The sequence below is a fragment of the Trachypithecus francoisi genome, unplaced genomic scaffold (genome assembly GCF_009764315.1).
Source record: "Trachypithecus francoisi isolate TF-2019V2 unplaced genomic scaffold, Tfra_2.0 Lachesis_group6, whole genome shotgun sequence".
NCBI classification, from domain to species: domain Eukaryota; kingdom Metazoa; phylum Chordata; class Mammalia; order Primates; family Cercopithecidae; genus Trachypithecus; species Trachypithecus francoisi.
In genome coordinates, this window is record NW_022681471.1 from 94,477,996 (window position 1) to 94,504,473 (window position 26,478).

The following is a 26,478-nucleotide window of genomic DNA, read 5'->3' on the forward strand; positions in this document are numbered from 1 at the left end:
AGGCATTTCAACTTTATTAATTTGACTCTAATGCATCATAGATGAATCACATTAGGAAAAACGGGGAAGTTTGGAACTAATGGAAGACCCATCTGAACAGTTTGCCAGGTAATACCAAATTTGACATTCTGGTACTCAGAGATCCACAGCAGCTTTTATGGCATCTCCTCCCAAAATTATCCTAATTGATTATGTTATTAGAAGCAATTTTTTAAAATATTTGCTTCAGTTTCTTATTAAATACAATTTTCATGCCTGTTTCCTTTTTTAAAATTTTTAATTTTTTGAGTCAGGGTTTCCACTCCTGTCACCCAGACTGGAGTACAATGGTGCAATCTCGGCTCACTGCAACCTCTGCCTTTCAGGCTCAAGTGATTCTCCTACCTCAGCCTCCCCAGTAGCTGTGACTACAGGTGTACACCACTGCACCTGGTTACTTTTTGTATTTTTAGTAAAGATGGGGTTTCACCATGTTGCCCAGGCTGGTCTCAAACTCCCAAGCTCAAGTGATCCACCCGCCTCGGTCTCCCAGAGTGCTGGGATTACAGGCGTGAGCCACCATGCCCAGCCTCCATGCCTGTTTCTTAAAGCCCTCTTTTTCTCCTTCTCATCATTTGGAGTACAAATGCTAAGTCCTAATTTCCAAGCATTTCAGAGATTCCTTTCTCACATTCCTAAGGGGGGTGTAATATCATGCTGAATAGACAATAATGGTTCCTGAGTGGTGCTGACATATATAAATGACACAGCATGGCAAAGTAATTGGGGCCTATAACACAGATGGGGACAAGTATGTTGGAATTCTCATTTCCCTTATACAAAGAAACTTGCTCTTAACTGAAAATCCGTAACATGACTGATGTTCCTGTTTAATAACCAAAAGGCTTTAGAGATAAGAAAAATAGGGCTAAGGGACAACCTAATAACTACCTCCAAAATGAAGGAATATTTTTCAGAAAATGACAGAAGAATCATATCTAATAAAGGCATACAGGCAGAAGACGCAACTCTTCGTTTGCACTATAACAGCTGCCTTCAATTAGAATTTGAAGATGGAAGGGAGTTTCTCCAAGGACATTTAGATTGTATCTTATTAGTCAGATGAGAAAACTGAGATGTAAAGTGCTAATAGGACTTATCCAAGACATCATGTCAAGTCAGTACAGAGGCTAGAATCCCAGTCTCCTCACTCCCAGACCAATAGCTTCCCAGTGGACTACATCTAAGGGAGCACTCAGAAAATTTAATCTGGATTGGCATTAATTTAATGCAAGCAAGCAAACAAATGCCACAGAGTAGCACTTCTATAGTGTCCTCTGGAGATGCTGTCAAAATGCAGATCCAGATTCAGCAGTTCTGAGACGCAGCCTGAGATTCCACATTTGTATCAAAATCCCAGTTGATTCTGGGGCTACTGACCCACAGACGATACTTTGCATAGCAAGGCTGTATAGCACCCTTAGAGCTGAGCAAAGCAGAAATACGCTTAGATACATCCCTGTATCTAAAAAGGTAGGAAGCAAATGACAGAAGGGTAGCATGGCACAATGTGGCTGAAATCGCTGCTATGAAATCCTAATTCAAATGTTGTCTGTTGGCTATTCCAATATCCATTGATACTTCCTCTCGCATGCCTGCTTCTATTATGCAGCCTACTATTGTGAAATACTTACTTTCCCAGGATCCCTGACAGCTGAGGGTAGCCATGTGACCCAACTCTAGCCAATGAGACTAAAGCAAATGTCTGCTGGGGTCTTTTGGCGAAGGAAAAGCTTTGTTGCAGACAAGGCTGGTGCCCCCCTTTCACTCTCCTTTCAGCCTTGAATGAGAACCTGATGCTTAGAATCTCAGCATCCATCTTGTTACCACAATACAATAAGCCTACATGCAAAGAATATCAGAGCAGGGCTGGGTGCAGTGACTCATGCCTGTTATCCCAGCACTTTGGGAGGCTTCAAGGCCGATGGATCGCCTGATATCAGGAGTTTGCAACCAGCCTGGCCAACACGGTGAAACCCTGTCTCTACTAAAAATACAAAATTGGCTGGCGTGGTGGGGGGTGCCTGTAATCCCAGCTACTCTGGAGGCTGAGACAGGAGAATCACTTGAACCCGGGAGGTGGAGGTTGCAGTGAGCCGAGATTGCACCACTGCACTCCAGCCTGGGCAACAAGAGTGAAAAACTGTCTCAAAAAAAAAGAAAAAAGAAAAAGAAAAAAACGAATATGAGAGCAGAAAGAAGAGCAAAAAGCGAGAGCCTGGACTATCTACCACCAGACTTCTGTGAAGTAATCAAATGTTTGCATTGCTTACGCCATTCTGTTATTAGTCTAACCGAAGCATCTTCTAGTTAGATAGATCCTTCCTCTCTTCCCAGTCACTTCAACAGTCTGGTTTTGTCTTTACTCTCAATCTCCAGTCTTTCACACTCTATTTGTGTACTCTAGCAAAGGGGCTCATTAATTAATGAACTTCTAACTATCAAATGCAAGGGGTTTTTTATTTTGTTTTGTTTTGCCTTTATACTGTGTCAGTTGACTGGTGAGCACCCCTTCCTCTTTCGTCTGCTGACTTACCTATTGCTGCTCTAGTCTGGTCCTCCTCTTCTGCCTCTACTACTTCTCTCTGGCTCTTCTCCCTTTCTCCCCCACTTTTATGTGCAAAAACTTCCATCTTTGCCCCTATTTCCTTCCCACTCTTCATTATCTCCCTACGTACTTTCACCCAGAGTCAACCACCTGCAACCATTCCCTTAATAGTAGTAAATAATAGCATGCATTTTTTTCCAGAATGGTGATGTAAGCCCAAGTATTAAAAAAGCAGTGATGTAGCAATAACTGGGCTTCTTTCTTATGTCTAGCCAGACGCGACCTCAGGAGTACCTCTGGCAGCAGCATACTTCTTAGGGAACAAGGGCCAAGGGAAAAGTTATGCAAAAATATGCTACATTTGTTCCTGCTTACTGCAGCCACCACATTTCTTTTTTGTTTGTTTTTCTGGTTTTTTTTGCCACCACATTTCTATTAAGTTGTGTGTCATTGGATAAATAAGGAATCTAAGCGTGTGTGTGTGTGTGCGCGCGCGTGTGTCTCTGTGTGTGTATGTCTGTGTGTATTGTGGGTGTATAGCCACGTCCAGTACAGCCAAACTATTACTCCATCTGAGATACTACACACTTCATTTACGTCTGTAGTGTGGAAATTATGACACTGTATTGAAGTTATTTGCTCATGTTTGTTGAATTCACTCCACTGAAAGTCAGAAGCTGTCAGTCTTTCGTGTGTACTTGTTAAAGAGAATGCACACTTATTTGATGGGAGTACTTTAGGACTATGGAGGACAAATGGTTTAACTGCATGAACTCTTGAGACCTCCTCTAGCCCTGTGATTTCCAGTGGTGCCACTTGTAGTTTGAGTGAGATATTATATTACATGTAAGTATTAAAATCACTTACCCTCACGGTATATGTTCTTCCTCCAACCCTGTCCCGAGCTTCTAAAACCAAAACACTAACGCCATATTCAGTCAAGAGTTTGGCAGCAGATAGTCCTAAAGGAAAAACAAAAGAGAGCAATGTAACATTCAAATGCTTAAAATCCAAGATTTACCAGGTCTACACATCAAATAAATGCAGGGTATCATATACAATCCAGTGATTTTGCTGTCTTTCTAATACATTCTGGCCACACTATGATTAAATGAGCCACTAATTTTATTATCTATCATAAGGGATTCAAAAATAACTAATTTAGTCATCTTGCATTTCAGTTGGTCAACAGAAACAAAATGTAATGGTTTTAAAATATGTGTATCTTGTTTTCTGGTGATAATCATATATTTAGAGAATTTCTGAGCCTCTAAATCAATCCCTATCATTTTCCTCGTCCAGAAATCCTGATAGTATTAACAGAAGAGACTATTTTCTTCAAAACTTTCTCTAGCTATACCAGGTCGCAGTATAACTATGCTTTGCTTTTCTCAACTTAAAAATCCTGTATAATCATGTCCTATGATTTATATTTTGATTACTTGCTTGCTAGATCTTGTTTCCTTCACTAGTTTCTAAGTTACTATAAGGTAGAAACCATGCTTCATACTTTTTTCACTAGCTCAAACAAAGCTGAGAACAGGTTTTCACCTGTGATTAAAAGCCTTCAGGAAACATAAAATATTTTTTAAATCCAACATAGTAATACCAGAAAAATTAAGAAAGTGTTGCAGATTAACATTATATCAAAGGTACATGCTACAAGCATGGTTTCTCACTGATGTTGACCTTGATCTGATCACCTGGCTGAGGTAGTGTTTGTCAAGTTTCTCCACTATAGTTATTCTTTTTCCCATCTTAACATACTATACTCTGAAAGAAAGGCTATGCATAGCCCACACTTAAGGAGTGGAAAGTTCGTTCCAGCTTTTTGAGGGTGGAGTATCTATACAAATTATTTGGAATTCTGCACTGGAGATGTGTCTCTTCTCCTTACTTACTGATTTCTTCAATCATTTACTTATTAACATATCAATACGGACTCAGATATTTGTTTTATACTTTGGATTACAATCCAACACTATGTCGTTTATTTCGTTGCTCAAATTCTTCCAGCTATGGTTATTGGGAGTTCTTTTAGTTGGCTGATATGCCCCTTTGACATGCCCCATCATTGTGTGTGTGTGTTTGAGCACTTCCTTCCTTTCTAGTACTACACAATGCTCCAGACTCATCTTATCTTTCTCTGCCATGGCCTTAGAATCAGGCATTTCTTCAGTGAGCTTTGGTCCCTTTTACTGGAGAACAGTATTAGAAACCAAGATCTGGGTTCTAGGTGTGCTCATTGCTACTGGGGTGTCATTGCTTCTAAGACCTCTCAGCTCACAGAGTAAAGAAATATATTGTGCATACACTTATTTTTAAATCTACATTCATTTTTGTACTTCAAATTCTTAATTCCTAGTTAACTTTATACTTCTCATTATACTTCTCATAAACTTCTCATTTTTACAGAGACAAACATAATACAGGGAGAAAATGCTAGTTATATTATGGTAAGGGAAATAAGAATGGCACCAGAGACAAGATTAGTAAAGTGATACAAGTAATACCTAAATACGTATACAAGTGGTTGAGGAGAGGAACTATTCTAACTGATTTTAAAACCCAGTGATTTGATAGTTCATTTCTAATGGTATATATCCTAAAGATAAAAAGAACTTCACATTTTTTTCAATAATAATTTAGCTAGTCCTAGTATTAGCATTGTTATCCCAAGGCTGTCACATTTGTAGTATGTGATAAAACAAGTGAGTAATCAGGCTTGTGTTGTTGACAAGCAGGTTTTTTTTAGCATGGAGATAAAGAAATTCAGATGTAAAAACGATGAGATGAAGCAGTAACCCTGTAGTCCTAGATATAAATTGAAATTATAAGTATGATCTCTGGATATACTCTATCTTTAAAAAAAATTCCTTAGTTTTGTACAGTGAAAAGGTCTAGAAAAAGTAACCTATCCAGTAGCAATGAACACTCCCAACACCTAGAGTGTTGTTTCTAAAAATCAATTATCACTACAATGAACTATGGCTTGTGACCTAGTGAGATCTGAGGCAGGAAATGTACAAGATGAGCCTGAACATTAAATCATGCCAGAAAGCAAGGAGGCTGTCAGAGACTACTAGGATTATGTCAAAAAGACTCAGGAGCCTACCTATATAAACTCCTACTGGCCAAAGATGAAATAATTTGAGTGTCAAATAAAGATAACAACTACAATGGCTTAAATCCATGAGTTCATAATAATACTAAACAAACACAAAAATTCTCATTTTCCACCTTTGGAAAATGCTAAGGAACGAACTTATCATTTGAAAAATGATAAGCAAAAGAAAAAATCTAGCATTCATCCTACCTTTCCTATTTGTGCTGAACCTCAAAACAACCAAACAGCTAATGAGGGGAAGTTTCTCTGTATAAAAGTATGCTAGTTAGTAAGTGAAGACAGAAATAATTCAAATGTCAGCATTTTGCAACCCCTAATGAGTTAATGGATCTAGCACAATGATCATCAAGTTGCTAACACACACAGGAAAACAGATGAGACAAATGTTATCTGCCTCTTGATGGAAGCACACACCATTACCTATGAAGTAGTTTTGCAACAATGAAGGAAAGGAGAGTGAATGGGAGGGGAGGGCAGGGAGGGGAGGAGAGCGGAGAAAAGGAAGGAACAAATTAAATTCTAATGTGATCACCCCTCTGTATCTGATACTTAGGGGACAGAGGTACCTGTTAATACTACTGAGATGAAATGAACAAAATCCAAATTGTAGGAAATTATACAGGACTACCCTATTTGCTTTTTATTCCCTACTCACGCTCTCCTTCCCCTTTATCCTTCACGGGCTTTTCCCACAATAAATCTCTTAGACAGCTAGTTCTATCTTGATGCCTGCTCTCATAGAACCCAGTATTTTACTCATATACAGAATGGCATAGAATACACATAGCCAAATCAAGGATGAGTTTGGGTCTACAAGATCTAAAATATCTTAAAAGATATTAAGTCTAAACCATAATATCCAGCACTGCTATCTACTAATGTTTGTGTGCAATTTTGAGCCCTTCAAGTACACGACTCTTACATTGCTGATGCCCATCAAAGATTTAAGTATGTAATGAATTTTTGGAATCAGCTCACAAAGAAGCCATCCCCTGACAGTTAAATAAACTCAAACCAATGTCTGCCAATCTTGGCGCAATATGTTTTCTGGAACACAGTCAAAGGCTTCTTGTGCTGACTAATGTAAAAACAGGATGAAGGTGAGATGAAAAATATGTTTATGCATAAATCTTTCTCCTTATGTCTGATTATTTCTTTAGGGTTAAGTTCCAGAAGGGAGATTACTAAGTCGAAAGTGATGAACATTTTTAGGCTCAAAGTAATACTCCATATTTAAAAACAGAGAAACTCAGATGCAAAATTTTTATTTCTTCCCATTCCCTTTAATCAACCTAACTACAAACCAGTTAGGTAGATAAATATACCCAAGGGTCTGCTAGAATTGCTCTGGCAGCTCCTCTTCTAAGGAGGAGAAACTGGCTCTCCCCACACTGCCTAAGGGGATGGAGCGGTGGGGAACGTTGAACAACAGTGGTGGGGCCTGCAGCAGTTGTGCGCATAAAGGGACCGCTTGGTGGCATCCTACAGATCCATTTCATATGCCTTTCCTTGTTGCCTCTCACAACCATCCCTTGAAGTAGATTTCATTATCTCCATATTCCAAGTGCCTGATATGACCACAACAAAGTCTTCTGAAAAGCGAAGGATTTTACTTCTCACATCCTCACTTAGAGTCTTAATAAAATCGAATCTAGTATGTAACTCTAAACAAGTTTTATGCATGGGTTTCAGTGCCCATAATAAATAAACACTACCCAGGAAACTAAAAGGGGAAGGGGGAGCAGGGCTGTCTGAGCGAATACAATGACCACACCAGTGACAAAGGTCATTTTGCAGTTTGGCATTTAAGGATATAACTAAATAAAATTTAAAAGCTGGTGAAAGTAGTTGTTTCTACATGGCAGAAGAATGATTAGCCCTATAACAAGCAAGGAGAGTTTAAACTCTTAGTTTAAGAAATAAGAAATATGTTTAAAATATTTAAAAAGGATTTCAGAGAAATGGTTTCTAAAAGGTCTTAGAATTTGAAGGGTGAAGGTTTAAGTTATTTAGGAAAATCTACTATATTAAGCATATTTCTTCTAAGATGCTGAATAAATGGGTGCTAATGTTTCAGTTTGTGTGTTTACTGGGAAGAAGACCTTGTTAAGAAATTTCCATGATAACTTAAAGGTTAAAATATATACAATATGAAAATAAAAGTATGATGCTGTTAGGAAAGTATTTTTGAATGCTTAGTAAGTCAAAGTACACGCAAATACTTGGAGCTCAGAAATCTTTTGTAATGTAATAACTGTGGCTATCTGCTGATTTGAATGGCAAAACCTAAAGATTATTCCTACTTTAAGATCTAAATCTTAGATTACAATCAACTCTTTTTTGCACTTGTGTGTCACTCACTATGCATTCTACCTTCCCCTCAGCATTACAAAATTCAATGATCAGTTACAGAAAAAAAAATGGTATCTTAATTGTCAACCCTACAGATTAGTTTAAGGGCTTTTGACCTAATCTTTCGAATATTTATTGAGCATTTTTTTGTAAATGGGATAAAATTGTTAGAAAAGATTCTTAAGTCTGAAGGCAAGTCACCAAATAAAATGTGGCTACTATAAAGATAGCTTTTGTAATCAAATATTTTTTCACATTTTATTATGAAAAGAGAAAAATCTCATCTTAAATCTTTTATTTCATCTTGTTCCAAAGTAATATAAATTACTAAGCAAAAATGAAGAGCATTATGCATTACAGCTCTCCCTTTCTTTCATTTTCCATCATTTAATGGCCACATAGAATCTAGTGATAAGAAGCCTGTTTCTCATCGCTCCCCACCCGCATAAGGGAAGGGTTTGATACAAGTATGCCAGTAAATGATTAACAACCAGTCCAGTAGTGGGAAGCGGGGACTGTTTCACAGCATTTAGATTTTCACAGCATTTAGATTTCCATGGTGTATATGCACCCTCATCATAGGTTTCAAACTACTAGTGTGATTTCAGGCTACTAACATTATTGTCCATTAAATCAGCAAGTGTTTATGATATTCATTGGGATGTAGGAGATGTGGGGCCACCTTGGTAAAAGACCATTGGACCACACTCTCAAGTATCCTAGTGTCAAAAATGTGTGATTCTCTCACCCATGTTTTTGAGAGAAGAGGTCTAAGTGAACACTAAAAAATCTACCATCCCCTATACTCAGAGCTCTTCCTCTCCCAAACCATGGCAAACAGAGCTCATTAGGAAGAATAGAGCCCAAGACTCCTAAGTATCCTGTGGTTTTCTTTTTTTCTTTTTTCGAGATAGAGTCTCTCTCTGGTCGCTCAGGCTGGAGTGCATTGCCACCATCTCGGCTCACTGCAAGCTCCGCCTCCCAGGTTCACGTCATTCTCCTGCCTCAGCCTCCCGAGTAGCTGGGACTACAGGCGCCCACCACCACGCCCGGCTAATTTTTTGTATTTTTAGTAGAGCCGGGGTTTCACCGTGTTAGCCAGGATAGTCTCCATCTCCTGACCTCGTGATCCGCCCGTCTCGGTCTCCCAAAGTGCTGGGATTACAGGCGTGAGCCATCACCACCGGCCTATCTTGTGGTTTTCTGTGAGAGTAGAGAGGTCAGAGAAACTATATTCACAAAGAGTTTGTTAAGGCCTTATTGTGTGAACAAGGAGATATGATAGATTTCAAAATGCAAAAACTTGAAAACAGGAAGATAGCAGATCATAGCACAAGCAGATCTTTCATTAGTTTGCATTAAGTATTCTAAATAGGGACGATGAGTTTAAAACAATACAATTCCTCTCCTAATTTCTCTCTCCTCAGTCATTTGCAAGTTACAGAAACCAAAATAAAATAGGTTAATGGATTTATCAGAGAGGTTAAAAAAAAGTTAGTCTGCTCAAAGCACATCTTGTTTGAAAGAGTTCAAGGCAATGTGGGTCCTGGTTATTAGAACAAGAGAGCCTGGGTGAGATGTTATATGCAGCCAGCAGTGGTGTTACCATGGCAATCTCAAACCAAGCTCCAAATTCTTAAAGCAACTGCCCATAGAAACTGTGTTACCACCAATTCTGCAATGCTTCCAATGACCCAAAATGGCTGCTGTCCCCAGAGAATTGCTATAGGAGATGATTTTACCCACACAGCATGCCTTGGGAGTTAATTTATGCAATGAAGCCTTTGAGGAAATAATCCCTTTGCTTCCCAGGGCATAAGTCTCAGGCATACTGTCACTTTGGAACCTAGCTTCCACATTTAGCCCTGCCTTCTCCACCTCTCCCTGGGTCACTTGCTTTACCTTATTTCTTCGAGAATATTCACATTATTCTATCACAGAAAAGTAAGAAATTCCTCAATTTGACTCATGCCACCCTTTTCAGTTCCCATGTGATTTCTGAATTTCTTTCTACAACACATGATCAGCTGTCTCCATTTCCTAACTTGAATAAACCTGGAAATGTAGTATACTCCTCATGGAAAACGCCCAGTGACCCTGCCGTCAATGCAGACAATCAATATATTCATCTGTCACACTCTGTCCCTGCTACCCTGATTTATTTTTCTTCTTTGTACACATTACTACCTGGCACTACACACACATGCATACACACACACACACATACACACACACACATACACACACACACACATACACACACACAATTTTTTGTATATTATTTTATTAAGCCCACATGAAAATAGGGTCTTTGCTCATTTTTGCTTATTGCTGTATCTCCAGAGCCTAGCATAGTACCTGGCATGCAGTAGACACTCAGGAAATATTTGTTGAAATAATTTATTAATGAATGAATAGAGTTTATAAAACTTCAGAGATTGCAATTCAAAAACACTCACAAATTCAATGGTATGTATGCCTACTGAAGGCATTCACAGTTTCAAAACAAACAAAACAAAACAAAAATCCCATAATGAATTGGCCAAACAAAACACTCCTGGGGCAGGCTCTGGATTGATTCTCCTAGTATTATGTGGACGAGCTCCTGCTATAGAGCTAGTGAAATTTGCAATCACATTTTGTTATTTACTGTGTGATCATCTTAAGAAAGTTTCTTCAACATGTTGCCACAGCTATAAAACAGAGATAATAATTGTTCTGCCTTGGTGGGTAATGTGAAGATTAAACAAAGTAACATGTATAATTACGCAGTCAAGTGACTGATGCCTGGTAAATGTACCACTGGTATGAGCTATCATCATCACCATTATCCTTAAGGTCACTGATGACCTCCTTTTTTCTAAGCCTCATGGTTTTGTCTCAATCCTTAAACTCCTTTATGCTATGGTTGGTATTGTTGATCATGTATTTCTCTAAATCAGCACTTCCCAAAGGGCATCTGTGGAAAGTTAATTCTTTGAGGATGTACACAGAATTTGTCAACATTGTTCAGTAAGATAAACACATCAACACTGTTCAGTAAGATAAACACATTATCAAGTTCATTGTGTTCCAGATTACAATAAAGGTAAAGAAAAGGTGCTATGGAGGTCCTTAAGCCAGCTTGCCTGGAGCGATTTAGGAGAGCTTCCAGAGCTTTTGGCGTGATTGGCTTGAACACTATGCTTAATGGTGAAACAACAGTAGCATTAAAATCAGAAACAAGGTAGAAATGCCACCATTACCAGTTTTATTTAACATTATTGGGCAAGTACTAATCAATGCCATTAGATAAAGGTGAAGTGAGGTATAAAAGTTAGAGCAGAGAGAAAATTATCATAGTGGATGGATAGTGGAAACTTAGCCTGGAAAATTGATAAGAAGGAATGAATAAATGAATGAAAGAAAAACAAAAAGAAAATTCAAGGAAAAAGGTGTCTAGTTTAATTTTTTTTTTTTTTTTTTTTTTTTTTTTTTCGAGATGGAGTCTTGCTCTTTTGCCTAGGCTGGAGTGTAGTGATGCGGTGTCAGCTCACTGCAACCTCTGCCTCCTGGGTTTAAGCAATTCTCCTGCCTTAGCCTCCCAAGTAGCTGGGATTACAGGTGCACACCACCATGCCTGCCTAATTTATTTATTTATTTATTTGTATTTTTAGTAGAGACGGGGTTTCACCATGTTGCCCAGGTTAGTCTTGAACTCCTGATCTCGTGATCCGCCCACCTCAGTCTCCCAAAGTGCTGGGATTACAGCTGTGAGCAACTGTGCCCAGCCAAAATTAATATTAAAAGATAAATATCTACCCTGTATACAATGAATTGGAATATGATGGGAAAAAATAAGCTCACTTCTTAGAGCAACATGAACTCAACAAGAGCTCTGAAAAATCTACCTGAAAAATACCTTCAAAATCACCAAAAGACACAATAGAAGATTTCAACAGAAAAAAATAGTTTTTATTTTTGGATAAAAGGAAACAGTATTATAAAGACCTTAAATCCTCCAAATAAATTTACAAATGTAATGAAATCTCAATTAAAAGATTAGTAACTTTTTCTTTATATATTTATTTCTAGACCTGTCCAGGTGAAAAATCACATGGAAAAATTGCATGGCCAGCTTGCCAGGAAATTCCTGAAAAAGCATTATAACTAGCTCAACTTTTCATTAAAATGCATGGCAAAGCTACAGTAAAAAGAGTTGTGCTGGTACAAGATTAGAGAGACAGAGAAATAAGAGCATATGGTCTAGAAATAGCCTAAATTATACAAATCAGTAGGTAAATCCTAGTTTAGTCAATACATTGTGTTGAGACATCTGATTTGGGGAAATTAAAAAAGTAAAGCAGAATCTCTCTCTAACTCTTTACTCAGAATAAACTCAGAAGAAAGATTTAAATGCATAACATAAAAACCTGAAAAAACTAGAATAAAGTAGGACAGATTTTTCTAAAATAATATTCTTGGAATAAAGAATGCTTTCTGTGCAAGACACAATACCAGACGCCATAAAAAGAAAATATTTGCAACATTCAACAAAGAATTCATTTCTTCAAAAAGTTCTCACAAATCAATAAGAAAAATGACCAGATATGCTTTTAAAATAAGTAAAAAGAAAAACAAAATTTGTGAACATAAAGTTTTACAGAAGAAATGTAAATGCCTTTCAATGAAAAGGTGTTCAGTCTCACTCATAACTGGAGAAACATAAAAATAAAGTACCATTTTGGCTTATTGGGTTGAAGAATGAAAATAGTTAAAACATAGTATTGACATGGATGCAGAAAAACAGACTCTGTCTTACACTGTTGGTGGTAAGTGATTCAACCTTGTTGTCATTAGCTATCAAAACCTATAAATGGACCTCCCTTTGATCCAGCAATTACAACCCTAGTAAGCTCTCTTACATAAACTTACCCATGTGCTCCAAGAGCTACATACAAGGATGTGGTAGAGGCATTCTTTGAAATACTATACAGCTATTAAAATGAATGAAAGTTCTCTGAAATAAATAAGGTGAAATAAGCAAAGTTGAGATTCCCTGTATATAGTATAGGCCCATTGTAGAATAACAAAAAATGTATATACTTCATACTTGCACAGTAAATATCTGAAAGGATACACAATAAACTATCATAGCAGTTATTTTTGGGGTATAGTGCTTGGGGTTGAAGTGGAATAAAGAGTCATCTTTCAATATACACTCACTTGAATGTACTGCACATATATGTTTCCTGTAGAGCATCACTGTGTTTGCAAAGAGAAAACTAGCACACACAAACATTAAGAATTTTTTTCTACCTCAAATTATTTTTCCCCTTAAAATGTTTCAAATACAGCCTACAGATATATGAAATGTGGGCTGTCTTCATGAGAAGCATCTAAGGCATGGATAACAATGGAATATTTCTGCAAGTACGTATACTTACCCCTTCACAAGTATCATAAACCTAGCTAAATTCATTCCTTCATCTATTCACCCATAAAATAATATTGCACTCTTACTGAGTCCCAGGCATCATCCTAGGTGCTGTGATATAGGTGAATATAACTAAGTCCTCATGAAGCTTACATTTTTATGGGGAAAAAAACAAATAAAGGAATAAATATTAATATTAAGTGATTATGACTATTAAGGAAATATTAAGTGCTATGAAGATAAACAAAGCAGAGTAAGGGGAGAGTAAGCCATGGAGGTGGGGAGTGCTCTTTTACACAGGGTCATCAGTGAATGCATCTGAGAGGTGACATTAAAGCAGAGATCTTAATGAAGTAAGGAAGTGAGCCATGCAAGTATCTGGGGAAGATAGGAAAAAGGCTGATGTGCTCAAAGAACAATAAGGCTGGCACAGACAAAGGGAAATTAGTGAGGAGATGAGACTGAAAAGTAAGAAGAGACTAAGTGACAGAGTGTCTTGTAGACCACAGCAAGACTCTAGGTTTTGGTCTAAGTATGATAGGGGCTACTGGAGGCTTATAAGTAGGGGAGTGATTCATCTTATTTTAACTTATTAAAAGATCATCCTGGTTTCTGTGAGGAAAGCAGACTGTAGTGGGGCAAAAGAGGAAGGAAGCACAGAGACTAGTAAAGAGGCAGATATCTCTGGCCAAGAGATCATGGTGGCTTGGACAAAGGCAAAAGACCACAATGGCTTGGGTGGAGATAACTGTGGTTGCAGTTGTTGTGGGAAGCCATGAGATATGGAACGTATTTTGAGGCTACAGCCAATAGGATTTGCTGCTGGAATGGATGTGGTGTATGACAAAAAGAGAGGAACCAAGAATGGATCCAAGCTTTTTAACCTGAGCAACTGGTTAAATGGTGGTACCATTTATTAAGTTGGAAACAGCCAGGGGAAGAAGAGTTATGGGGAAATATCAAGTGTCTTGTTTTAGATGCATTAATCTTGAGATGTATAAATGAGCTAAACGTGTGTTATGAAAAAATAGAAATGTGTTATAAATCTTTGCATCCCTAGGATGGAGCCTGCACGTTGCGGTGCCCAAATGCTTGTTGGAATGAATAGAAGAACCATACACTAAGAAAACAATTTCATGCTTATGTGGATGAGGGCAACAGGGAAGTTTCTAATGCTACCTAGATTATATTTATTTCAAGCAATTAAGAAACATTGACAAGGATAGGGTGCCATGTCATTTTAATGCCTAAGTCAGCCAGCAGATTCTAAATACCGCTAGCACATTTTCTGATCTTTGAACCAGCATTGTGCTCTTTGGCAGAAGACAACAGAGAATATCAATGTACATGCAAACTTGCTCTTGATACATAAAACCATTCCTATCTATCTATCTGTCTATCTATCTAATCTATACCTATGCCCATTTGCATTTTGTACTTCCTTTCAGATACATAATTCTCTGCTTTTGGAAAGGCCAAATCTTCTAATCCCTTTGAGAGGCTAAAAAACATAGGGCTGTCTCAAGTAATAAACAGATGAAAGCTAACAATTAACTTCAATTTGCCCTGAATTCAATAGACTGGTTGTCTAGACAGTCCTAATTTATTTGATTATTGTTCAGCATTCATCTTCACTTTAGATAAAAGGATCTCACTCAAGTTAGGGAATGCAATTACCCCTTAATTTGTTATTTGCCCCATTCTTTCATTGAAACTTAAAATACACCAGGGACACTCCATATTGCTGTCCTTGGACTCTGCACACTAGGATGGCCTGTAGTTCCCTAAATGTTTTATGGAACATGAGTCCTCAAGAAAGATGCTCTGGGGAGAAGTATCAATGTTCATGGAAGTTGGGACACCACATACTGTTTCTCCTTCTGGGAAATGCCTGGTGCACGATGGCATATGGTCCTGAGAAGTCCTGCAGCAAAAAGACCCATTTAACTCAGCATTTATCCACCCTCTGCTTTTTAAAAAAATGTATACCTGAAAACACACTTTTGGAAAGCTTGTTTAATCTCTTATAAGATTGATTGCTCAAATAGCATAATAAACTCCCAAAGGCAAGGTCCTAGGTGAACAATGCCTAGAGCACAAGCTGAGCGTGTTGGGGCAAGGTTTTAGTGTAGCTATGGTGTACACTCTGAGCCTGCCTAGTTCTTTCTCTTTATTCCTGAAAGTGACATCTTTCTTCACTTTGATATTCATCATCACCTAGGAATTGTACAGAGTACACTGCATGATATATTAAGTTAATTATTATTCAGTGAAGTGGTCTCTGGCCAACAGAATTCTTACATAACTGCACATTTGGACTCTTGGACTGAACACTCCAAGGACAATAAAAAGTATAGTCAAATATCAACTCATATTGCCTCATTTTTGAGGCAATCAGATTTCATCAGATTTTCGAAGAAGCATTTCATTTTTGAGGCAATATGCCCAAAGCAGAAAAGCAGAGAGCAAATCCCACAAATTTTACCCAAGGCATATAGTGATGCACATTGACAAATATTTACTGAATGAATGAACAGACACATACAAGCAAGAAAATGGTCTTCAACTTAGGCCACAGCTCCAAGCTAACTCATTTAATCTGGAAATGGTCACCTTAAAGGTCATCTTCATTACATTTCAGAATTTATCCAAAATCTATGACACTTCTGTCAAGTATTACTTCCTCCATGAAATCCTTTCCTTGTCACTTTCTCCAGGTGGAATTAACTCCTCCCTTCTCTGTGCTGACAGTGGACCTTTGAACCAACTTCAGGTATGAAGAGCATTTCCGGCTCATTGCTGTAACCCCTGTGACACAGAGGTTACATAGAGTCTATTCCTCACACAAGTCACTGAATAGACGATGGGCTAATGATACTTTAAATAAACAATCTTTGAAAACTACTAAAAGAAATCATGTTAACCACCACAGCCTTCCATTTCCTTCACCAATGTTTTCTCCCAAATTCTTTCTTTTCAAAACATGTCAAGTTCACTTCTCTAGTTATCATGGACCTAATATAGCAAATGTAGGTGCCTTCGTTTCCAGCCTGAATGTTTTGACTCTTCATCATGGTCTATTTCAAATTTCATTACTAGTAACTGTCTAATGATGTAATGAATCCTCTGAAATATTTTTCACCACTTTCATGAAGCCTCAGTATCAGCTAAAAATAATTACACTACTAGGACAGTGACACAGAAGAGGTTTCCAGAACACTGGCCTGGTGCAGGGGAGAAAAACATCTATGTGCAAAAATATGCTTTTTTGGGTGAAAAGGTCCAATAGCTTTCATCAGATTTTCCAAGAGACATTTGGTCCAAAAGGTCAAGAATCACTGATCTAAACTATCCCAACAATCTCTACATATCCTAAATGCACTAGGAATGGACTTTCCAAAAAGGAAATAGATTTGTCATATGAAAGTCATTTTACCTAATAGGGTGCCCCATATTTTTAAATTTAAATGTTCAGAATGCAATAACATTCCCTGTGATATCTTATATAAATTTCTGTCAAGCAGTAGTCACTATGCTTTAGAGCATCAACCTTCAAAGTAAAACAATAGTAAGGTTTACTGCAGATCTATGGATAAGCTGACAAAGCAAGTCCAGTGAGGTGAGGTACAGAAAGAGCACTGTCCTGGAAGTCAGTATTTTATGTATCCAAGGACAAGTTATATAGCTAAGAATTTTGCGGCATTTGGTAATTCCCTTGACCCCTCTGAGCCTCTGTTTCAGTCCCTTTGGGCTCTTATAGGCCACTATTCTATAACCCTTGGACATGGTTAATATATAATTACTTCAACTCTTAAAGTTTATCATCTGTTTTTTATGTTCTTAAGACTTTTATCTGATCAATCAATTAAATATTGTTAATGAGTGTGCTTTGTTTACTTTGGCCTAGCAACAACTAGAAAAGGGTTTTTCAAGAAGTCTCAGAGAAGCCATGGGGAAAGTGTGAATGAGCACCTGTGGAGAGACCCAGGCCCTGATTTAAGTTCGTGAAGAATGTCAGTATGAGAGATAATGCAAACTCTTCCAGAATAAAGCATAGAAGAAAAAAACGTTGAGGACGGTCCAAGAAAGAAAACTAAAGAGACGGATCTTCATGAAATTGACTAATTACTAAAATCCATACCAGAAGATATATCACATATAACTTAATCCAACTTCTTGGATGACAAAACCACAGTTCAAAGACTTTAAATTTCCCTAATACACGGCCGGGCGCGGTGGCTCAAGCCTGTAATCCCAGCACTTTGGGAGGCCGAGACGGGCGGATCACAAGGTCAGGAGATCGAGACCATCCTGGCTAATGCGGTGAAACCCCGTCTCTACTAAAGAATACAAAAAACTAGCCGGGCGAGGAGGCGGGCGCCTGTAGTCCCAGCTACTTGGGAGGCGGAGGCAGGAGAATGGCGTGAACCTGGGAGGCGGAGCTTGCAGTGAGCTGAGATCTGGCCACCGCACTCCAGCCTGGGCGACAGAGCCAGACTCCGTCTCAAAAAAAAAAAAAAAAAAAAAAATCCCTAATACACAATGATAGATGGCAACATAACAAGAAATAGATTGTTTGAAGGAAAATACAAATTGCTGGTAAAAAATATAAAATATTTGTCATGATAAAGGAGGAGAAACAGTCCCAACAATCAATTTGTCTCAAATGCTCACAACATTTAGAAAACGTTTTGATTCAATTTTTGAAGTTCTAATTACTCAAAATTAAAATGAAAAAAAAAAGCACCTATCATTATGAAATCTATACATCTCATACATACAAGTATATTCCTTAACAACTATTTATCAGGTGTCTACACTTTCTATATCACAGGGCTGGGCACCCTGTATGTAATATAAAACTAGAATACAACCTTAGTCTTTCTGAGTACACTTGAATGCAAATACTGCAAGATTTTTCATAGGTTAAAATATTTCTGTGCCACAACTACACAAAGATTGTGACCCAATATTCACCAATAATGGTGTTCCATGTTTCTTTTTCTCCATTATTGGTCTCTGTAATGTATGCAATTATGCTATACCTAGATCTATTGTTAAATACATGTTTCACAATAGCTGAGGATTATGTAACAATTCAAATCAGTTAGTATTGACTAAATGCTAAAATTTCCCGTTAAATGCCAGATAAATCCAAAAGCTCCCTCAACCATGAAGATTTCAAAAAAAAAAATCAGAACACAAATAAATGTAATTCTTGTGTTCTTTGTTCAGTATTTAAAAAGTTTATAAAGTAAAAACATCCTAAAAATAAAATATAAATAGGGGCAGAGAAGTGTCCTAAACAGCACAAAATTAATGCTCAGCCCACACTGAACCTCAGAGTATTCAAATAACTAAGGCACCCAAAATAAGTGGCATTTCTTAAATGGAAGCTTTTCTTAATCACTGCAAAACCACACAGTACATGCTGCCAAATTCTGGGTTAAAATGCCTAAAATGGTCCTAGCAGAATAATTTTTACAGGTGATATATTTCAGCAAAAAGGGAAATTGTGGTATGTTTTGGACTCAGTCATCAGAACGCTGAACATTAGTCATTTTTCTTGCGAAATGGCTTTTCTGTCTCTCAGATGATAAGAAAAATTCACTCCTGCTGATTTATACAGCACTGAATTCTGGGCAGCTAGTGTTCTCAATTCTTTTAGCAGAGCTCAGCTGATGGACAAAAATAGAGAGGAGTTCTATTGCTTAACACTATTTGGACACGAAGAGGTCTTTCTACATGACACTTGGAATTTAATTGCCAAAAAAAAATGAAGAAACACTGTATTCACCCAGGACAATCCAGCGTTATGACTAAGGCATTTTCACTGTGCACTCGCTAACCATTCGCAGCTCACACAGGAACAAAAATCATGGGTAGACGTGGCACACTGGGGTCATCTCAATAGCTACCAGGATCACATCCCTAGAGGCATAGTAAACAACTACTGTCATTCCCTGGAACTCTCGCCATTGGGAAATTAAGCACTGCTCATGTCTGGCTTACCCTCATAACTGTATCTGTATTCCTCTAGTATCTCCTGTATGGTATGTCTTTTTTCCATCCTCTTATTTCCACCTGTTAAAATTCTACTTATCTCTCAAGATTCCTGCACTTTGTTCATATTCATAACATTAATATTTATCTCACTGCATTGATATTTATCTCACTATATTCCTATCAATTATTATCTCACTGTATTCATGTCAATTATTCACCCACTTGACTACTTCTTCCAGAAGATAGAAGTACCTTATATACAGGGATGCTACTTACTCATCTTTATATACCTCTTTCTTTCCCCATGATCTGGTCCCTGCTTAGTATATGGGTAGAGGCTCCTGAAATGCTTAAACAAGACCAGGAGCCAGAGTTACCTCTACCTGTAATGAGTTGCTTTGAGAGATCGAGCATTTCCTGTCCTTAAATGCGTTCAAAGCTACAGCCATCTGGCCCTAATCACCAGAGAGGTGCTGTCAAGAAGATTAAAATCTTAAGTGATTAGACTAGATCACCTTTTAAAACCCCTTTGACCCAAAGACTCAAATTCCAACAGACTCATGAAGGAAGTATACATTGTCCCCTGGAGGTGGGCTTTTTTCTTGTTTCCTTTTTTTCTCTACTAAAGAGAGCCATTTCAGAAATTCTCAGTTGAGGGCACATTTTAAAATCTTCCACCGCTAGTTTTCTGTCATTTATTGTATCTGTGGCAGCTCATGAGTAAGAACTAGCACCTGAATTCAGTGACTGAGCCATTATCCTTAAAATCAAATCATGAAATAAGAGATAGAAAACAAGTGTAAATTGTTTGTTAAGTACAGATTACAAGCTCTACAAGAGGAGAGAAAAATCAATGGGAGCCAGAGTGATCAAGGAAAGGATCTTCAGCCAAGTGTTGAAGGATAGATAGAATATAAATGTAAGAGAAAAGCACTTCCATGTTAAGATCAAAACAGAAGAGGCATGAAGGGACAAAATAAAGGTAGTGTAGCCTGAGGACACGAGGCAGTGAGACTAAAGCTCAAACCCATGTCGGAAAAGAGTAGGAATTGCTACTTGTCACGATGAGGGGCGGGGCAGGGAGGTGTTTGAGAGATTGCTGATAGGGGAGCACTGAAGGCCCTGAGCAGAGGGGCAAGGTGATGAAAGAAGTGTTTAAGAAAAATCAAGTCTGGGAGAACATGCATGCAGGAGGGACATAAAGGGAGAGACATTATTGTAAAGGGTGACCACTGGGAAGAGGGTCATAACCAGGTAGCTCAGGGGTCAAGAGCTTTTGCAATAACATTGATGGAACCTGGAGGCCATTATCTTAAGTGAAACAACTCAGAAAAAGAAAGTCAAATACCATATGTTCTCACTTACAAGTGGGAGCTATATAATGTGCACACACAGACATAGAGGTATGGAATAACAGACATTGGTGACTGGAAGGGTGTGGGGGCAGGAGGAAGGTGGATGATGAGAAATACCTAATGGGTACAATGTACATTATTCACATTATGAATTCACATTACGAATACTAAAAGCCCAGACTTCGCCACTACGCAATCTATCCATGTAACACAATTGCAGGTGTATGCCTTACATTTATACAAAAATTTTTTTCAAAAAGAGTCTGTCCTGGTGATGAGGGGAGGGAGGTCATCATAGAGAAAGGAGAAGAGAGATAGCCCCAAAGAAGAGTGAGAAGGATCTGCTAAAAGGGTGCAGAAGATAAAAGAAAAGATTATGCCAAAAATTATAGAAGGGATGGTAGTGCTAAGAACAGAGTCAAGGAACTGAGGAAAAGAAGCTGGACTGGCTAGCACAGTAGCTATGGTACATGTTGAACCTGAAGTGTTCAATCGTGAAATACCTAGGAGCAGATAAACTATGGGACAGTTCAGGGAAAGAAGAGGATTCAAATGAGAGACTTGAGAGTTTTCTACAGATAAGGGACAGCTGAAGTCCTAGGATGAGAAAGAGAGGAAGAGAGTACCTAAGAACCCCAAGTGATGAACAGTGGAACCTTTCAAAACCAGATGCTTGCAAGAATATGAGCACAATGAAAGGGATGGAAAAGCAGCAGTCGGTATGGGATAAAAATTCAGGATCCAATAGCATCGCAGAAAACATGAAAGGAGTTTCAAAAAGGAAATGGTGATAGATGATGAATGGTTAAGGACTAGAGCATTTTAAAGATATCACTAGACCAACAAATCAGCAGGGTTATTTCCCCTCTCAACTATTAACATACTATATATAATTATTTAATTGGTGGTTAGGCAGATAAAAAGAGTTTGTGGTTGTAAGACATAGTCTATTTTATGTTTTATAATGACAAAAAAGGAGATACATCAAGATGCTGTTATTCTCTGTGTAGAGAGATTAAAAAATAATGTTGCTAATATGGATCAATTCTGAGTAATGTCACTTAGAATATGTACTCTTCTAGGAGCTATATAATAGAAATAACACTGCTGATGCTATGGATTGGTGATGTATTATGAATGTGTGGGTGACCTATCAAAGCATGCAAGTCCTAACGAAAGTGATAAAGAACATCCAAAAGCATATAAAACTGCCACAGGGACTATTAAGTAATTCATGGGATACTGCCAAGCACACACAAAAATGGTATGTTTCTGAATTCACAAGAATGCTTGGGGAGTGATGCTTCTCACCCGCTCATGAAACACTCAGTTGATGTCCAGGATCTAACATGAGCCAGACTTGCAACTACTTTTATTTCAGTTGTGAACCATCTGGGAAGGTACCACAGATAGAAAGCAATGTTTCTGGTCAGTCTGAGTATTAAAATCACTCAGATCTGACTGATGGAGATGACATTAGAGGAAGCCAAGTGCTTTTTCCAGTGTCACTGAAGCTGGCCTCTGGAATAGGGGTGTGAACTACTGTGTAAGAAACGCCCCAAATGGAAATAAATTAATAATTAAGAGTGACCATGGACAGATTCAGGTTTTGTGGGACCTACAACTTACATAAGTTGGGTAACCTCTCTAAGAAATAAGAAAGCAAAATTGCAAATACAGGACTGAGTATGAAACTGGTTATTTATTTAGAATGAGAACCGAAGAGACCTACAGTTATAAGACCATAAAGCATAAAGTTTATCAGCTACGTGGTGATTTCACCTCTGCTAATGACCAAGTATTGAGCATAAAGTATAAAAAGGGAGGAAGAGCAGGTAATCAGGCAGAGGAAATATACAAAAACAACGCTCCTTAAGGAATTCTGGAGACCGAACAAGAAAAAGACTAAGAATAAAATCCCAGAAAGAACTCTGAATTGCAGAATACAGATGGTATGGAGATGGGAGAGGACCCAGAACCCCTCCTCAATGTATATAACACATTGCCATCACATTTATTTTCCAGTGATCTACAACCATATTGCTTTTAGGAGGCTTGCCTAGTGGGACCAGATTTTGGGAAACAGCAGCACACTTCATTGCAGGTACTCAACAAGTGCTTTTTGAATGAATAAACAAATACATAAATACATAAAGAGAAGGTGAAATACTCCTTTTTCTTACTCTCCACCAGGAGCTGCTTTCCTCTGATGCTCCAACATACATGTATGTTTTTGCTGGTACTGGCTGGAACTGTCAAAGCAACAGTTCATGCCAATCTTTTCTCTTGGCCTGTTCAGGATAAAGAGGTGACTGTTTATCCTGAACAGGCCAAGTCAAAAGCTATCTCTACACAACATTAGTTTGTAAGCATGTTCAGCGTCTCCTCGAAAGATTTATATATAAAAATGGCTACTGTGGGGCCACTCTACTTACTCCCTCCCATCATCTTTCTCTTTCTGAATCAGACCCTGCAGGGATAACTCAGAAATTATTAACACCTAGTGGGGACAGGATAGGTCAGTGTGGTATTCTAGCCAGGGCTGAAAGGTAACAAAATTCCTAAACTTCTAACATTTTACCAATGATGGCAACATAGGTGACAATTAATATATCAATCATGATGAGGCTTCCAGGAAGATATTGAAAAGCCTCATGCACCACTCACTTGGTTAGCCACAAATCCAAGCCTGGACCAGGGAAACCCTGGCCTACCAACTGGCTCATGAAGACAAGATTCAGGTGGTGGTACCTCTTAGTGAAAGAAGGAAGGAGGATACAACAGGGCACTCAGCCCCTGCTTCATAAAGGGATTCTCTTTGGATAATAAATGCCCTACACCTTCCTGCAAGTTCATATATATATATATATATATATATATATACACACACACACAATTTCATATATATACACACAAACCACATACACACACACACAGGAATAGTTTAAGAGCTCATTCCCTCTTCCCCTCTTTTTTTTTTTTTTTTTCACCTTTTCTTAAAGGAGTCTACCTCCTTCCTCTTCACCCACTAAATTTTCCAGGAAAACAGAGAAGAGCAGGGCTGGAATAACACTACTGCTCCCTCAATACTACAGAAATCTGTATCCTGATGTTCTGTTTAGGGCAAAGGATATGAAATCAGTGAGGCAAAGCAGCCACCTCAGGAATTAGTACTGCAGGTCTAAATGGGAGAAAATCGTTCAGCCACTTCCAAGCTAGGTGATTCGACCTCAAGAGAGTTATTGAAACTCCCCAGACCTCAGTTTCTTGGTTTTGCAAAACGGGGATGAATTTAGTTCCCACCTCACAGGACTGTTGAGGACTGAGAAAATCCACGTAAAGCGCTAAATATAACTGCACAGCAAGAGCTAATTAAATATTAGTATTTAATAGTAGTAGTAGTAAAATTACTGTGGCTGACTCCCCCAATCACACCACCAGCAAAACTGGCACAACCCCCACTCCCACCTCGCAGGATATGGGGCCGAGCCATGGCTACACTACACTCTCGCATGCATGAGAGACCCCCAAACGCCACAAGCGCTACTACAGGTTCCCTACCCCTGACTGGCCATGACCCCCCAGGCCACCGCTACGGTCCACACTGACCTGAAATGCCACCTCCGATCACGACCACGTCGAACATGTGGCCCGCGATAGTCGCCTTCTCTGATTCTCCATGCTTTGGCTGACACTCTCCTGGGTCGGAGGCACAGGAGTGCGGACGGCAAAGGGTGGGAAGGACCTTCTACCAACTCCCCGGGGAGCCCGGGGGCGGAGCCGATCCTCCTTTTGATACCCGGGGGGAGCCGGGCACTGTGGGCGGGGCGAACCCTTTTGCTGATACTCCGGGAGCGCCCAGGGGCGGAGCTGATCTTTCAGCTGATACCCGGGGGGGAGCTGGGCACTGAGAGCCGGGCGGACTCTTGTACTGACACTCTGCGAGAGTTATTAGGTTTAGAATGTCCTTGCGTCGGCAGTTGGAAAGGATTACTGGGTGCAGGAGGTTCTTGTATTGAACCCCGCGGAGTGTGAGGCACTGAGGTGGGGGTAGACGCCTGCCTTGACACTTGGGGGATGTTATGGGGTGCAGGAGGTGCTTGTGGCGACACTGGGGAGATGTTATCCGGTAGAGGTGGTCCTGGTACCAAACCCCAGGGGAAGTTGGGCACTGAGGATGTGGCAGACCCTTGTACTGACACTCGGGGGGTGTTACTGGGTGTAGGAGGTGCTTGTATTGACACTTGCGGAAGGTCATTGGGTATAGGAGGTCCCGGTACAAATATCCAAGTGTAGCCGGGCACTGAGGTCAGGATGGAATCAGGGGGCAGGTTGGGTACTTTTACCGAACCCCGTGGGGGGCTGAACCCTGAGGAGAAGACAGACCCTTGCAATGACTCGTGGGGGGAGTTTACGGGCGGGGTAGCCCTGTCACTAGTACCCAGGGAATGCCGGTGTCCTGGCTGGAGGCTGTGGAGGCCACATCGGAGGAGTTCGAGCAGGTGGTAGACTCGGGGATCCGACTGCTCGGGTTGTAAGCGCTGAAACCCCGGAGGCCACTCTTGGAGTCGGAGTCCATACTTTCGCTAAGACCGGGGGTGCTGATTCGGGAGAGTATGCTGGAGGTCCAGGAGGCGTCTCGGCCGCTGAGGACGTGCTCCACTGGGAAATGGCTAGCGGATCCGAGACGGAGCGCCACTCAGAAAGGACGCTCCATTCGGACGAGTTGTACGAGGTGTCGTTCAAGTTGGAGGCCGGGTTCGGGACCTGAGAAGTTGTGCCCCCGGCTTCGGGCGGGCCCTCCGCCTCGCGCCTGGTGCCGGTGCCAGTGCCGGTAGTGGTGCCAGTGCCGGTAGTTGTGCTAGTGCCGGTAGTGGTGCCAGTGCCGGTAGTTGTGCCAGTGCCGGTAGTGGTGCCAGTGCCGGTGCCGGTGCCGCCGGGGGAGGAGGCTGAGGCGTTTGTGCTCATGTTTCTGGAGCGCGCTGGGCGCTGGGGGCGTTGTTCTGCTTCCCGCAGCTCTTCTCCAGTCGGGCTGTTCCCAGTACCCACTCTTGGAGGCCAGCCCCGGGCGCCAGGCCCACTCAGGGGCGGGGAGATGTGGCTGTACGCCGGCCTGGCCCCGCCTTCCCGGCCTGCCCGCCGCTCGCGCTGGAAGCCCGGCCAATAGGCGTGGCCGGGCGATGCCACTGCAGGCGGGGGGCGCGGTTGCCTGGCGAGAGTGGCGGAGTGGATGTGGGTGTAGCCGCGTAGTGTCTCAACCTAGTGCTTTCATTCTTTGCTTTTAACTGAAAGCTATCTGGGCAAGAGTGAACTTAAGGAAGCAGATATGTGAAGGAGGCTGAGCCGGGCAGGATCGCAGGATCGCAGGGTGCTTCCCCACTTGGTCTGGCCCTTTGTGACGTCATGTAGTGCCCGTCGAGGTCTGCGCAGCCTCCAGCCCGCACTAGGTTGAGGGCGGGGCGGGGAGGAGCGGGGGGGGAGAGGTGGGGAGGAGCGGGGAGGGGAGGGGCGGGAAGGAGCGGGGAGGGGCAGGGCGGGGATGGGCAGGGTGGGACGGGGCCGGGCGGGGCGAGGCGAGGCGGGACGGGGCGGGACGGGGCGGGGCGGGGCGAGAACCCTCACTTGTGGGAGACCA

At 40.3% G+C, this 26,478-nt stretch overlaps 1 protein-coding gene across 1 annotated transcript in view; it reads right to left on the reverse strand.

Annotated features, from left to right (window-relative positions):
- The window catches only part of MAOA (monoamine oxidase A), a 93,324-nt gene extending 67,324 nt beyond the window's left edge, over positions 1-26,000 (reverse strand). Inside the window, exons 1-2 of the transcript XR_004434727.1 lie at positions 24,453-26,000; positions 3,455-3,549 (exon numbers count right to left, since the gene is read on the reverse strand). The gene's annotated coding sequence lies outside the window, so the exon portion shown is untranslated. The remainder of the gene's footprint in view (positions 1-3,454; positions 3,550-24,452) is intronic.
- Positions 26,001-26,478: the final 478 nt, after the last annotated feature.